This window comes from Protopterus annectens, chromosome 8.part0 (genome assembly GCF_019279795.1).
Source record: "Protopterus annectens isolate FY-2018-M chromosome 8.part0, PAN1.0, whole genome shotgun sequence".
Lineage (NCBI taxonomy): Eukaryota > Metazoa > Chordata > Ceratodontiformes > Protopteridae > Protopterus > Protopterus annectens.
In genome coordinates this window covers 70989405-71004598 of record NC_056741.1, presented here as the reverse complement: position 1 = coordinate 71004598, position 15194 = coordinate 70989405, and positions in this window count along the sequence as shown.

Here is a 15194-nt window from a genome sequence, read left to right as displayed (position 1 = left end):
TTCTGTTCAAGCAGTTTTATTATGTACAAACACATCAGGAATGAGGCAACAACTTTAACTTAGATAAAATGATAAACTGATTCTCTCTCTCATACATGCTCACTCGCTGGCTGCACTCTCACAATGGCACTGACGCTAGCACGTGCTTGCTATTTATATGCACGTGCTGTCCTTGGAAACGCTTCTTAAAGGTACAACACACATACATATTCTGCATCCTCCCTCTTTGAGAAATGACTGGTACTTCATTGACAATATTGATTAATATGCAATAAATGCAAGATAGTTCTTAGACATGCAATTATACAGAACTAGATACATATAGACAATTATGTCCAGGTTGCTGTGTATTTCACACTAGGTCTGGAGATGGGACCAAATTGTGCGACATAGAATTTGGAGTTAGGTCTAGCAACTGGGATTATCTATGCTGAATGTTCAACCTTGGGGACATCAGGGACATCATCAGAAGTAGTAATGGAAGTTAAGACACGTTCTGGAACAGGAACAATGTCTAGATTGCTCTGAGATCTAGAGTCTGTATCACAGGTACGATGCTGTGATATTGATTCTGATACAGGAAGAAGATGTTTACGATTTCTCCTGTACTCCACACCCTCAGATTCCACAAAATAGGATCTCATCTCAGTACATAAACCTGTTACTTGACCAATCAGGTCGTAAGCTTTCACCATTTGTATCCTCACTGTCTCTCCTTTTTTCAATGGACGAAGAAATCTGCACATTTTATCATAACTGGACTTCTGAAAAGAATGTTTTCTGAGTAGTTGGGCTTTGATTGCTCTGTTGTGTTTAGCTTTAGGCCTCAGCAAACTGAAACTGATAGGCAAGATCATTCTAGTTTGCCTAGATAAAAGTCTTTGAGTAGGTAAGCCAAGTATATCATCACGGGGTATATTTCTGAGATTGAGTAAATTCAAAAAGACATCTGCATTGTCATGCTTTGACTTCACTAGTAATTACTTTGCACTCTGCATTGCATGTTTAGCTAGTCCATTTGACTGAGGGTATTCAGGACTACTAGTAACATGAACCAAGTCCCATTCTCTTGCAAAATTCAGAAACAATTGACTGGTAAATTGCGTACCATTGTCAGAGATAAGCGTATATGGATTACTGAGGACTGAGAAATGACATTTCAGCTTGGTAATAACAGTAGTGCATGTTAGGTTAGGCAACAAATCAGTCTCAAACCAGTTTGAATAACAGTCAACCAACACTAAGTAATGCTGATTGTTCCACTCAAATATGTCAGTAGCTACTGTTGACCAAGGTAGTTCAGAAACTTGACTTAGCTGATGTGGCTCTTTTTGCAAATGTGGTTTAGTACTATTGCATACTAAACAAGATGAAAGCACTTTGTCAATTTCTTTCACTACAGAAAGTCAAAATACTAGTCCTCTCACCCTCCTTTTGGTTGATTCGGAACCTGGGTGGCCACAATGCAAAATCTGATTACATTCATGTTCTAAGGAGGCAGGAACAAATACTTTAGGACCTTTGAAAATAATTTCATCTTCCATCAACATCTCATCTCTGTAAGGAAAATAAGGTTGTACTTCAGGCAGTACACTGGATTGCTTTGATGGCCATCCTACCTGGATGTAGTGGTTGAGCTTTTGCAAAACAGGATCAGTCTTTGTATGATCTCTGAGCTCATCAAGTCTTGCGATCGAACAATTATGCAGTTCCATGACATCAAACTCAAAATTCTTAGCATCAAACTATTCTGTTGCATTTCTGGGCGATTTGGATAAGGTATCAGCCAGATAAAGAAGTTTGCCTTTCGTATAGAATTTTGAGGTTGTATTTTTGTAATATGAGCATCATTCTTTGCAATCTTGCTGGATCAGAATGCATAGGCTTCTTTAACATAGTAACTAGAGGTTGATGATCAGTTTCAAACTAAATATCTCGACCATAAATATAGTCATGAAACTTTGAACATGCAAACACAATTGCCAAAACTCCTTTCTCAATCTGAGGATATTGCATTTCAGTTTGGGCAAGAGTTCTAGATGTATTGGCTACTTGTCTGCCCTTCTGAAGAATAACTGTGCCAAGACCAAACTTTGAAGTGTCACAGGAAAGAGTAACTGGTCTATTGATATCATAATATCTTAGTGTAGGTGGAGTGGCAATCTTCTGCTTAAGATCATCAAAAGCTCCCTGGTACTGTTCTAGCCAAGACCATACAACATTTTTGTGCATTAGCTCTCTTAAAGGTGCTGTCAATTCACTGAAATCTAGTATGAACTTGTGCAAATAGTTAACCATAGCAAGAAAATGCTGTAGAGCTTGAACATTATCTGGTGCAGGCACCTCAAGAATAGCTGTTTGCTTAGATGGGTCTGGTCGTAAACCTGTAATGGTAAATAAATAACCTACATATGTGGCTTCTGGTAATCTGAATTTGCACTTCAGAGGATTGAGGTTTAAATCCACTTCATGTGCTCTGCCCAAAAACATCCTTGTGGTTTCTATCATGCTGTACTTCACCATTGCCTCTGACCATAAAATCGTCTACTGCTATGGCACAGGGATAACCTGAAAAGATCTGTTCCATTGCACGCTGGATGACTTCACTTGCAGAATTTATTCCAAATGGCATCCTCAGAAATCTATAGCTTCTAAATGGGGTACTGAATGTAGTCAGTAATGAAGATTTGATCAAGCATTACTTGCCAAAATGAATTCTTTGCATCCAAGACGGAAAATACAGTGGAATTCGGTATTAGAGCAGCGACTTCTTTGACTGTTCGCATAGGATGATGAGGTCTCTTTAATGCCTTATTCAAGTCTCTTGGGTCGATGCATATTCTGATTCATCTGAGCCTTTTTTATGAGTTGCTACTATGGACGGCACCCATTTGCTAGGTTCTGTAACTGGACAAATTACTCCTTGTTGAACCATTTTATCCAACTGAGCTTTAACTCTGCTCTGTATGGCTATTGGGATTTTTCTTACCATTCTGACCACTGGACTGACCTCTGGGTCTAACTTCATAGAATACACAACTGGAAGCTTACCTAGCTTGTCATTGAAAATATCAGCATATTCTCAGAAAATAGTATCACTGAAGCTGGAATTGGGACATGTGCTTATATGATGAACTTCTTTAGTAAAAGAAAGCAAATTCATTCTCAAACTGTCTCTGAGACCCAATAATGCTGCACAGGTCTTTGAACTATGTAAAACAACAACTTGTAACTGTTTCCAGCCAAATAACATGAAAGCACTACTGAGCCTTTGGTTTGAATTTCTTTACCTACATAGGCAACAAGTTTAACACAGCTAGCCCCATTAAGTTGTTCACCGGCCCTTACTTTGGCAAATGCTTTTGCTGACATCACATTACACTTTGAACCAGTGTCTACCTTGAGCTTGATGTGTTTACCATGGATCAGAACAGCACAAAACACTTCACCCTTTGGTAATAAATCTACTGCATTAACCTTTTAACCAATCACTGATACACCATCTACATAGAAAGTAGACTGCAAGCCTACATAATCAACTTGCTTTTTTAACTGACCCTTCTTTGTAACTAAGTGAGGTCTACTTGACTTGCAAAACTTTTGAAAATGATTCCGTTTTTTACACTTGTGACATCGCTGACCAAATACTAAACACTTTTCTCTTTTGGACTCATGGTTGGCACCACAATCACAACAGTTATCAATGAAGCTTGACTTTGGTTTTGCTAATTCACCCTTGTGCTGTACTGAACACTCACATTGTACTGTGCATGCTCCTTCAACTGAACTAGTCTTAGAACTTCCTAGAAAACTATGGGGTTTCCCTGCCACACCCACAGGGGCTGCATCTGCCATGTGCTTAGGCCTGTTTCTGGTTGCCACATTTTGCATGCTGTCTACATTTGCTCTGGAGCCTGCTGAAACCATACTCTTATCACTAGCCAGAATACTTGTGTCCTCATCTGTAATTTCATGGATTTAACAAATCTCATTGGCTTTGCTCAACATTAAATCTCTGTCACAAAGCAAAATCATTCTCACAGCAGCACTATTAATACCACACACAAGCCTGTCCTTTATTAACTCATCTTTTAAATCACCAAACATGCAATTTTTCCTTTGTTTCTCATGTCTGTAATGTAAGCTGCAAACATTTCTCCTGGCCTTTGGTCTCTTGTGTAAAACAAATGCCTTTCTAATGTAACATTGGTCTGGGGGTTGCACATTTCTCTGAATTTACACTTCAAACACTCAGAGTCTTCCCTTGATTCAGCCTGAACAACAATATGATGTTTTTCTCTTTCTCCTTCATACACTGCTAGTGCATACACAAATGAATGCTCTCTATCAATGGCCTCTGACCTAGCTAGGTTTACCAAAACGAATGCCCTGGTGCGTGCATCTTTATCTGAGTAAACTGCTTGCATGAAAATATTGTACTCTTGTTCAAATATTCTCCAATTCTGTGCAATATTCTGATCAAAGACAAGTGGATCTGGTCTGCAAAATGCCTCTGCCATATTAACACATCAGTGAAGGCTTTTGCAAGTTTGCACAAATATACACACATACATATACATGCCATAAATTTGCGCTAGTACTTGTAACTATGCCCAATAGCACAATAAGCCTCTGAGTAATTGAACTTTGTGAAATCCTTTGCAAAATAAGTCTCCCAGGCACTGTAACTCTCTTGAAATTATTGTACTTTAAAAGTCACTTATCATTATTGTAAGAAACATTTTGAAGTAGCTGCACATTGTGAATAAACAGTAAACAGCACACTGAAACGCTTCCAAAATGGCTGTAATTTACTAAATAACTCTTTACAGTGGAAGAAAGACTCTGTAATGGCAGCCCTTTGTGAGTAAACTCACCCAGCACAAGAAACTTCCTAGACTTGCTTTTGGCTGCTGTGCGTCCCGGGTGCTCCACTGTCCATACACATTCCTTGCAAACAGCCTGTCCTGCATTGAATTAAGAACCTGCCCTACCTGACAGCCTGGACTCTCTGTTTTAAAATTTGCACCTGCTGTCTCTTCCTATTTAAGGAATAGAGGCCAACCTCTCCCCGAACTCACCCCCTCAAGAAAGCAAGAAACCTTGCAAACAGCCTGTACTGCATTGAATTAAGAACCTGCCCAACCTGATGGCCTGGACTCTCTGTTTTAAAATTTGCACCTGCTGTCTCTTCCTATTTAAGGAATAGAGGCCAACCTCTCCCCGAACTCACCCCCTCAAGGAAGCAAGAAACCTTGCAAACAGCCTGTCCTGCATTGAATTAAGAACCTGCCCTACCTGATGGCCTGGACTCTCTGTTTTAAAATTTGCACCTGCTGTCTCTTACTATTTAAGGAATAGAGGCCAACCTTCCCCGAACTCACCCCCTCAAGGAAGCAAGAAAGTATGTTATCTGCTATCAGCAAGTAGTACTTTGTCTAAATAATTACTGTATATATTATCCTTCCTTGCCAGGACAGCCAGCAGCCTTAGACCTCTTCTCTCTACCTCCTTCCCTTTCCCCCTCTTGGCTTTACTATTTCTCTCCTGTACTATCAGGACCACTCTTTACCTTACCTTATCCACTGTAGCTGTATAGTATTCTGCCTACTAGAAGGCACCCTTTTCCCCTCTATAGCTTTCCCACTGACTCACATTAGAAATTCCTAGGTAATTGTTTTACATTACTTATTTCTTTGTAGACCCACTTTAACTTTCCATATTCACTATACTTCAGTTAACCAACCTACTTACTCTGACCATTTTTAAACCTATCACCTCCTTTAACTACCTCTAACTCAACTCACCTCCAATTGTCAGCATTTCACTGATTGTTTTTTACAGGTTTTCCTCCTTCACTTGGCTCTTCCCACTCCGTTCGCCCTGTGGGCTCACTCTGCTCCACTACCCTACCCCCTAATCTCACCCACCCCCATTGCATCTAGCCTTATACCTCACTAACCACTCCCACTTCCTCTTACATCCAATCACATCATGCATTAAGTTTATCCATCTTATACATCACTCATCCTACTAAATTACATAACCTCACCTGCCTACAACTCCACTCCCAACATCTTCTGCATTATGTCTCCTACACCCATATCAACTTACCTCAGATCCCTACTTCTACTCTGTTATTCCTTTCCTTCTCCTCCCCTACTTCCTAACTGCCTATGAACATCTTCATTCCTCTAACTTCTACCAACCCATAAAGCAAACATCCCTTCCTGCTCTACCATCGACCTTGAAACACATAAATATAACATCTGCTGCCAACTATTTTCTCCCACAGTTTCATAGAGTAACCCATATTTCCTATCAACCCTACCATGTTAAGAAAGCACATGAACAAACTAAATCCTACTCTTTTTCACACATATAGACCACACCTTCACCTCCTACTAGATGGTGACATTCACCCCAACCCCGGCCCTGTCAAAAACAACCCTACCTTCCCAACCATACCCTCTCACTCTCATACCCCTACAAGGCTTCCTAACTCCCTCTTCTTAGCCCACTTAAACATTCATAGCATTAATAATAAAGTAACTCATCATCATGCCCTAATGGATGTACATAACTTTGACATTCTATGTTTAAGTGAGACATGGTTAAAACCATCTACCCCTGACTATGAAATCACCCCTCCAGGATATAGTATTTTAAGACATGATCGCCTCCACAAGAAGGGAGGGGGTGTAGCCTTAATATACAAAGCAGGGCTCCTAATTATACCATTTGTTACTTACCCTCCATCTGAAACCAATTCTGAAACTATTTTTGCTAAGCTACAACTAAACACTTGTAAGTCCATCTATATGTTATGCTCATATCTTCCCCCAGGTAATAATATTAACTCCCTTGAAAATATCCTAAGCTGGCTGTCTACTAACTATCCTCAAGAAACCATTGTACTAGGTGACTTTAATATCAACTGGAATACCTGCAAATCTGATAACCCTACCAACCATATAAACCTACATGGCTTCTCTCAAACAATCACCTCTCCTACTAGAATTCATAAGCCCACCAAAACATAATCCACCCTAGATCGGATCCTTATAAATACACACTCCCCAAACCATACGGCAGGCATCCTCCCTGATGACATTAGCGATCACTCACTAACCTATTTAATACGACAAAAGACCTACACAGCAAACCCTATAACCTTCAGAACTACTCGCTCCAATAAACATTTTAATCCTGAACACTTCCAAAATGAACTGAGAGCTTGTAACTGGTCACCCTTAAAGCACCTCCAACTAGAGGAAGCAGTGTCATACTTCAATACTAAGTTCCTTGAAATCCTACACTACCATGCCCCATCTTGTACCCTTAGGAATAGCACCAAAACTGCACCATGGCTTACTAAGGAAACTAAACAAAACATTTTTATAAGAAACAAACTTTGGGCCAAATGGCGCTCTTCCAGAAACCCATCTGATCGCTTAAAATTTCAACAGCTCAGAAATTCTACTAAAACTTCCATACTATTAGACAAAAAAAAATTTTTCTTTCATCTTCAACAAACCAACCACCGAAATCCTCAGAAATTTTGATCAGGAATCAATAGACTCCTTCAACCAGGCTGCTCTAAGACACCCACCCCATCTGGAATTACCCAAGACACTCCCAAACATATTGCTGACTCCTTTAATAACTTTTTTACTGAAGCTATCCAGTCTCTTGCTAACTCACTACCTCCAGTATCCTCTACGTCACCCCCACCCTCCTCTACCCCTCCACCTACCTTCCAACTCCAACGCATCCCTACATCCCTCATCTGTACCCTCCTTCAGAAACTCAAACTCTCTACCCCTTCAGCTGACCTCTTACCTGCTAAGTATCTTCAAATAGCAGCTTATTGCTTATCCTATCTCTAGCCTAATAAATAGAACCATTAAAGAAGGTACCATCCCATCTGTCTGGAACGTCTCACACATTATTCCCTTACATAAGGGTGGCAAATCCACTGAACTTTCCAACTATTGCCCTTCTCTCACCCATAGCTAAAATCATGGAAAAATGCATCCACTGCCAACTACTACACCACCTTCTCCTAAATGGCCTACTAGCCAACTCTCAGCATGGCTTTCGACAGTTCCATAGCACCACTACTGCCCTCTTGTCTTTTTCTGACCACATTAACAAAAACTGTAACAACTACACACTATCCTCTGCTATCTTTATTGACCTTTCAAAAACATTTGACATGGTCAACCATCAACTACTCTTGAATCTTCTCAAGTCCCTCTCACTAGATACTCAAGTACTATAGTGGTTCAAGTCCTACTTAGATAATAGGCAACAAGCAGTGCTTTGGAAAAACACTCTATCTGCCCCTGTTCCTGTCACCCTTGGCGTACCCCAAGGATCTATTTTAGGCCCTCTTCTATTCTCCATCTTTATAAACAATCTATCCATAAGCATCCCTCAAGCTGTAACTATACAATATGCTGATGACTCCACACTAATATCCTCAGCTGCAGGACCTTCTGAACTTCAGTCCCTTACCCAAAAAGTCTTTGAGCTTGTAGAAGATTGGTTCTTACAATGCAGTCTCCTCCTTAACACAAAAAAGACTAAACTTCTAATATTTACTCCTACACATAAATCCACCTCATTTCACTTCTCTATCAAATCCAAAAATGGCACAGTCATGTCTCCTGACACTACTACCAAACTCTTAGGAGTCACTATTGATAATAGTCTTAACTATGATACTCATATCAACTCCACAATAAAATCAGTTAACCGTAAACTCGGCTCCCTCTACAAAATCAAACCCTTCCTCACTCCCACAGCCAGAATTGCCATTGCCCTTACCCACCTTATCTCTATTCTCCTTTATGCCTCTCCTATATACACCAATCTATCTAAAACTAATCTCAACAAGCTTGCAATCTCCTATAATAGCATAGCTAGATTTGCTACTGGCTCCCCATTTAGAACCCACCACTACTAAAATCTGAAGTAACTTGGCTGGCTTGAACTGCACAATCAGATTTTATTTCAACAACTAATTATTGCCCATAAAACCCTGTATTATCCAGGAAAAACACCAATTCTCACAAATCTTATCAGCCAATATAACAATCTTAGAAAGGTACGCTCAGCCCACAAACTACTGGTTTCTGTATATAAACCCTCCAATAAAGCAGGTGACTCCCTCTTCTCTAATGCAGTGGGTAAAAGCTGGAACCTACTGCCCTCTGAACTTACCTCTCTTTCTTATTCTACACTTTTCAAAAATACACTTAAAGTATATCTAACTAGCCACTGGCTATGTCTCTGTACTAGCCATACTAATATTCTCTCATCCAATTATCTTTATCATCCATTTCTTCCTTTGCTTTACCACCTCTACTCAGTTTTCTCATATAGTCCACTTCCTACCTCTATGTCAGACTTATTCTTCCCTAGATAAACATAACTGTCTTCTCCCCTATAACTCTCTGTATCTACCTCTTAACCACATTTCTCCTCTCTTTGTTCTCTTAAACTAGTCTCTCCTGCTGCTTCTTACTTATAACTTTGTTCTAGAATCTCTTCATCCTTCTAAATACTTCCTTCCCACAGTGATTGACCGTTGGGGAATACAAAAAAAAAATTTTGTTCTACTGTCTTATATCACATATGCTTTTCTACTTTGAAGCACATATTATTTTTTTATGACTAATATTGCTAATTGAACTTTTATGTCTTTAAACTGAATTATTAATGTGATGTATATTTTATGTGGAGCTTTTCTCCCCTGGCCTCTACTGAAAATTGGCATATATCCAGTTAGACTAGCCCAGTCAACAAATGTAAAATAAATAAAATAAATAAATAAATAAATAAATGGCTGTATTTTGACTGTACTTCACGAAATAGTTGCACTTTGCACACAATAAACTCTTTAGAATAAATGCATAGTAACAAACACACACTGTAAGCAATTTTACACACTCTGTGATGCTGCAAATAACTCTAATTATGCTATTCAGAGTTTCAGTTAATGCAGAATAGTAGTTTCTGCCAAAACACTGTAATTTGCCAAAAAACATGCAGTCGCCTTGCTTTATGTTTAATGTGCCCTTCTGCCCTTAATTCTATTAATTTTGCCCATTTAATGTCTTTTCTTGTGCTTGTTTTACTCTAAACATGCTTGTTTTGCAATTCTGAGGTGACTCTGAACCTCCTATATGCTTTTCTGATAATTGTTCTATCAGATATCTTAATTTCGAACATTTCATTTAAATAATAAACTTTTTATGCTTTCCATTTGCTTAATAAACATTCTATGCTTGTCTCAGGTTTCAACTTTCTGTTACCTAAGAAGTTCAGTTGTGAGTGTTCTGCCATTTCACACTGAGCTGATCGAAGGAAAGACACTGAGGAAACTTGGAGCTATAATATATAACATTAAGTATCCTATTTTTTGTTTATTTTGTTCTTTATATCTTTGTTATTTATAGCACTTTGTGTACTGTGTATTTTTCTAGCTAGTTTCACTGTGTGTGGGGTATTAACTGAAAATTGTCCACTTTTATTAAGCATCTATTGGGTGTTTGTTTCTGATAACTTGTTGCAGTTAAACTCTTTTTTCTAGAGGCTCCTTTAGCTGTTTAAAACTTTAATTTACAGGCTCACTGCTGCTTTTCAGCTGTGAGAAACATTTCTGCAGTTTGTTTCCCACCTTCCCTCCCTGTAGGTATAGTGTTTTTATAGTTGGTGGCTTTGCAGTTGCCCGCCCCTAGTGAAAATTTGATCTGGGACCCTCCTCCCAGTCTACTGTCATTACCTCATTCTACCCAGTACAGGGAGAACATTTGAGAAGGCCAATCAGCTTAGTTTCTGCTACTCCTTTCTCTCTTTCCTTTCTCTCTTTCCACTTAAAAAAAAAAAATATCTGCTTTTACTGTATTTGTGTTTCTTCCTACTTTATTTTGCTTTTGCATCATCTTAAAAGTACTCAATTGTATTTATTACTGCTTGGTGTAACTCATTCTAAGCCTTTTAGTTTAAGCACCTGGGCTTCAGACCAGTTGTTTTACATTAAGAAGGTTTGTGCTCTGCACTGTGGTGGCAGAACAGGTAGCTTACATCCTTCTAGGTTGGGAACTGCTGATTGAGGGCTCAGTGTCTGTTATTCTAAAAGTGTATTAATTCTGGTTTAAGCACTTGGGCTTCAGGCCAGTTATTTTACATTAAGAGGGTTCATGGTCTGCACTCTTGTGGGAGGAGAGGCTGGACTCTGCCCTTCTGAGCTGGGAATTTCTGGTTAAAGGCTTATAGTGCCTGCATATATGAATTGCTTCTTACTGAAATTGGTACACCTTGTTTGCTGTAGCATAGACTAGATCCAGGTCTGCTGAATCTAGCTTTGTTTGTATAACTTGAGCACTAATCCAGGCATTCTTTAAAGTATTCAGTTGTATTTATTACTGCTTGGTAGTAACTTGATTAAAGTGTAGCTATCATTCTAAGTCTTTTGGATTAAGCACTTGGGCTTCAGACCAGTTGTTTTACATTAGGGAGGTTTGTGGCCTGCACTGTGGTGGCAGAACAGGTAGCTTACATCCTTCTAAGTTGGGAACTGCTGATTGAGGGCACAGTGTCTGTTATTCCAAAAGTGTATTAGTTCTGGTTTAAGCACTTGGGCTTCAGGCCAGTTATTTTACATTAAGAGGGTTCGTCGTTTGCACTCTTGTGGGAGGAGAGGCTGGACTCTGCCCTTCTGAGGAGGGAATTTCTGGTTAAATGCTTATAGTACCTGCATATTTGAACTGCTTCTTACTGAAATTGGTACACCTTGTTTGCTGTAGCATAGACTAGATCCAGGTCTGCTAAATCTAGCTTTGTTTGTATGCTTATTGCTTGTTTGCTTGTTATTTCCCTGAAACGCTAATTCCACCTAAAACACGGCTTTTCAGTGCTTATGTGGATCCCTAGTGATATCTACATTGCTTACTGTACTTATTTCCTTGTTTCACTTGAAAGAAAGTTACTGTTTGTCATTTTTGCATTTAAGTTACCTGTAACACATTGCATTTAAGTTCCCTGGCACTCACTAAGTCAGTACTAAAAAATTAAAAGCACTACACCCTCACAAACTCCCCAGAGTACCTTGTTCCCCATTGGCCCTTTTTTCCAATTATAAAGGAATTCCCAATACTATTCTAGCATGTCCAAAGGTCAGTTGTCAATCTTCTCTCTGGTCCAGCTGGTGAATCTGGGAATCTTGAGGCAATGTTACAACTGCCTCATGTACACAGACAACCCTCTCCTCCTCCCAACAAATTCCAACACATGTAAGAGATGCAACCATATAGCCAAACTGGAGGCTAAGCTCTCTCAACTCAGTACTGGCGTAACCAGTCAGGAGGAGAAGGAAGCCACACTCACTACAATTCTAGTCTCACATACACCTACCACGACAGCAAATCAAACACATAAACACATAAAAACATACTCAGAGGCTCTAAATAAAAATCTGCCTAAGCAGCAGAGACCTCCAAAGCAGACATCCAAGCAACCGCTACCCCAAAACAAAACACGTGCAACACATAGCTCATAAAGCCAGTGTGCCAAACAGTCACAGCCCTTAAGGCTAAACAACACACCTGATACACTTGTAATAGGTGACTCTATCGTCAGGCACACTGACGTCCCGCTCACCAGGCTGAACAAGGAGAAGGTCAGGGTGAGCTGCCTGTCAGGCGCTAGGATCCGTCACATAACACAAGCACTCAGGCCACTCCAAGGCAAGTACAAATATGACTCAGTCATTGTCCATGCTGGTGTGAATGACCTGAGATGTACCTCCCTGGACTACATGAAAAGAGACATAGAGGAGCTCTCTGAGCATGTAGCCCAGGCCAGTATGACCCTGACCTTGAGTAGCATCTTACCCTCACCAAGAATTATGCTACAATATGAAGACAAGATGATCAATTTCAACAATTGGCTTAAGTATTGGTGTCATTCAAAGGGGATCCAATGCCTGTCAGCCTGGGATGACATGCTCGACAAGCCACGATGCTTCGCTAGGGACGGCTTGCACCTGTCACCCCTGGGCTTTCAGATATTGGCAAAGGCTCTTGCTACCCCTGTAGTACTTTTTTTAGGCAAGGCTCAAAAGACAAACCCACCTCCATAGGTATCACAAGGGATAAGAAACTAAGAGTAATGCTACTCAATGCCAGAAGTCTAAACCTCAAGATGCACGCACTCAAAACTCTCCTTAGCATGGAGAACATCGATATCTGTGCAGTAACAGAAACCTGGTTCAAGGCTCCCGAGAGCACCCCAGCACTACCAGGTTATACCTCATACCATGCTTTTCGGCCCCAAAACTTGGACCGAACCACAAAAGGAGGGGAGTATCAATATTCATCAAAGATACCCACACCTCCAGGTTGGTGGCACAGCACGAAGCATCAGAGACTATCCATGTGCAACTAACAGTGGGTAAAACTGCCTTCCAGTTTATAGCCTGCTACAGACCACCCTCCCAAACCCAGGAACCCCACTCAGCCTTCCTGAGAACACTGGAAAATATGAAGGTCTCTCCAAACACCATTATATTGGGCGACTTCAACTACCCAAACATAGACTGGGAGCATTACTCTAGCTCCAACATCCTAGCCCAAAGGTTCCTAGAATTTATAAACTCAAATGCTATGGAACAACTTGTTACCACTCCCACAAGAGGGGAAAACATACTGGACCTGATCATCACCAACATGGGGACTCTATGCTCCAGACCAGAAGTGTATCCCTCACTGGTAAGATCAGACCATAAACTAATCTCACTGGATATTCACATCCCGACCCCACCCCTTGCCCAGAAAACCACAGTGAAAAACTTTTCTAAAGCAAATTTCACACTCCTCAAAACTGAGGTGGAATCCTTAAAAGCCCCCGAGCCTGTGGAAAATACGGCCCAGACCGCAGAATCCTTTATAAATGCATTCTATGAACACCTTCAGGAATGCATGGATCATGCAATCCCAAATAAAACCAAGACCCAATCCTCCAAAGGCAGACGTCCTGTCTGGTGGACCCCAGCCATAAACAAACTATACAATAGAAGGAGGAAGCTACTACATGATAGAGCAAAATCCCAAAAAGGGAAGGCATCTCTGAGCAGTATTAGCAAAAAACTACGGGCACTCATAAATTCATCTAAGGCCAGCTTCGAGAGAAAAATTGCACAGGACACTAAGGATAATCACAAGGCTTTCTTTAGTTATGTTAGGAACCTGGGTGGTAATTCCCAGATATGCTCAGAATTAGTCCAAAATGACAAAAAATAGACCAAACCCACAGACATTGCCAACATCCTAGCTGACAGGTTCGGCACAAACTTCTCCCTCCCCTCCCCACCAAAAGGGCAAATATCTATCCCAGCAGAGTGCTGCCCCCCGACATCTCAGATGCTCAGGTAAGAGCCGCCCTTTCCAAAGCAAAAAACACAGCATCAATGGGACCAGACGGTGTCCCGGGCTGCGTCCTACATGAACTCCAAGAAGAGCTAAACCCAAACATAAAACTAATGTTCAATCTCAGCCTTACTACAGGATATGTACCCAAAGAGTGGCGTACAGCAACAGTGGTCCCTCTCCACAAAGGTGGTGCCTCAATGGATCCTGGAAACTATCGCCCCATAAGCCTGACTAGCTTGGTCTGCAAAGCTATGGAAAGGATCATCATGGACCTCATAAATAAAGATATTGGGGACCTACAGACACTAGATCCTACCCAGTTCAGCTTTGTTAAGGACAGATCCTGCCTCTTAAACCTGGTCGATTTCTTTGAAACAGTCATCAAGGCCATTGACGAGGGGAAGGTGTTCCACACAGCCTACCTGGACCTCGCAAAAGCCTTCGATACAATACCCCACTCGGGCATTATAGATAAGCTCACCAGCTTAAATATAAACCCCTATGTCACTAGATGGGTTGCAAACTGGCTCAAGGACAGAACCCACATGGTTAGAATTGCTGGAGCAATGTCAGACTCCAAACCAGTTACAAGTGGCATCCCACAAGGCTCAGTCCTGGGACCTCTCTTGTTCGGTATATCTTTCTCGGAGGTACAGGCCAACACGGAAGGACTGTGGCTGACCAAGTTCGCAGATGACTGCAAACTGGGCGCCATAATCGACTCTCCAGCCGACACAGGCATCCTCCAAAAGGGCC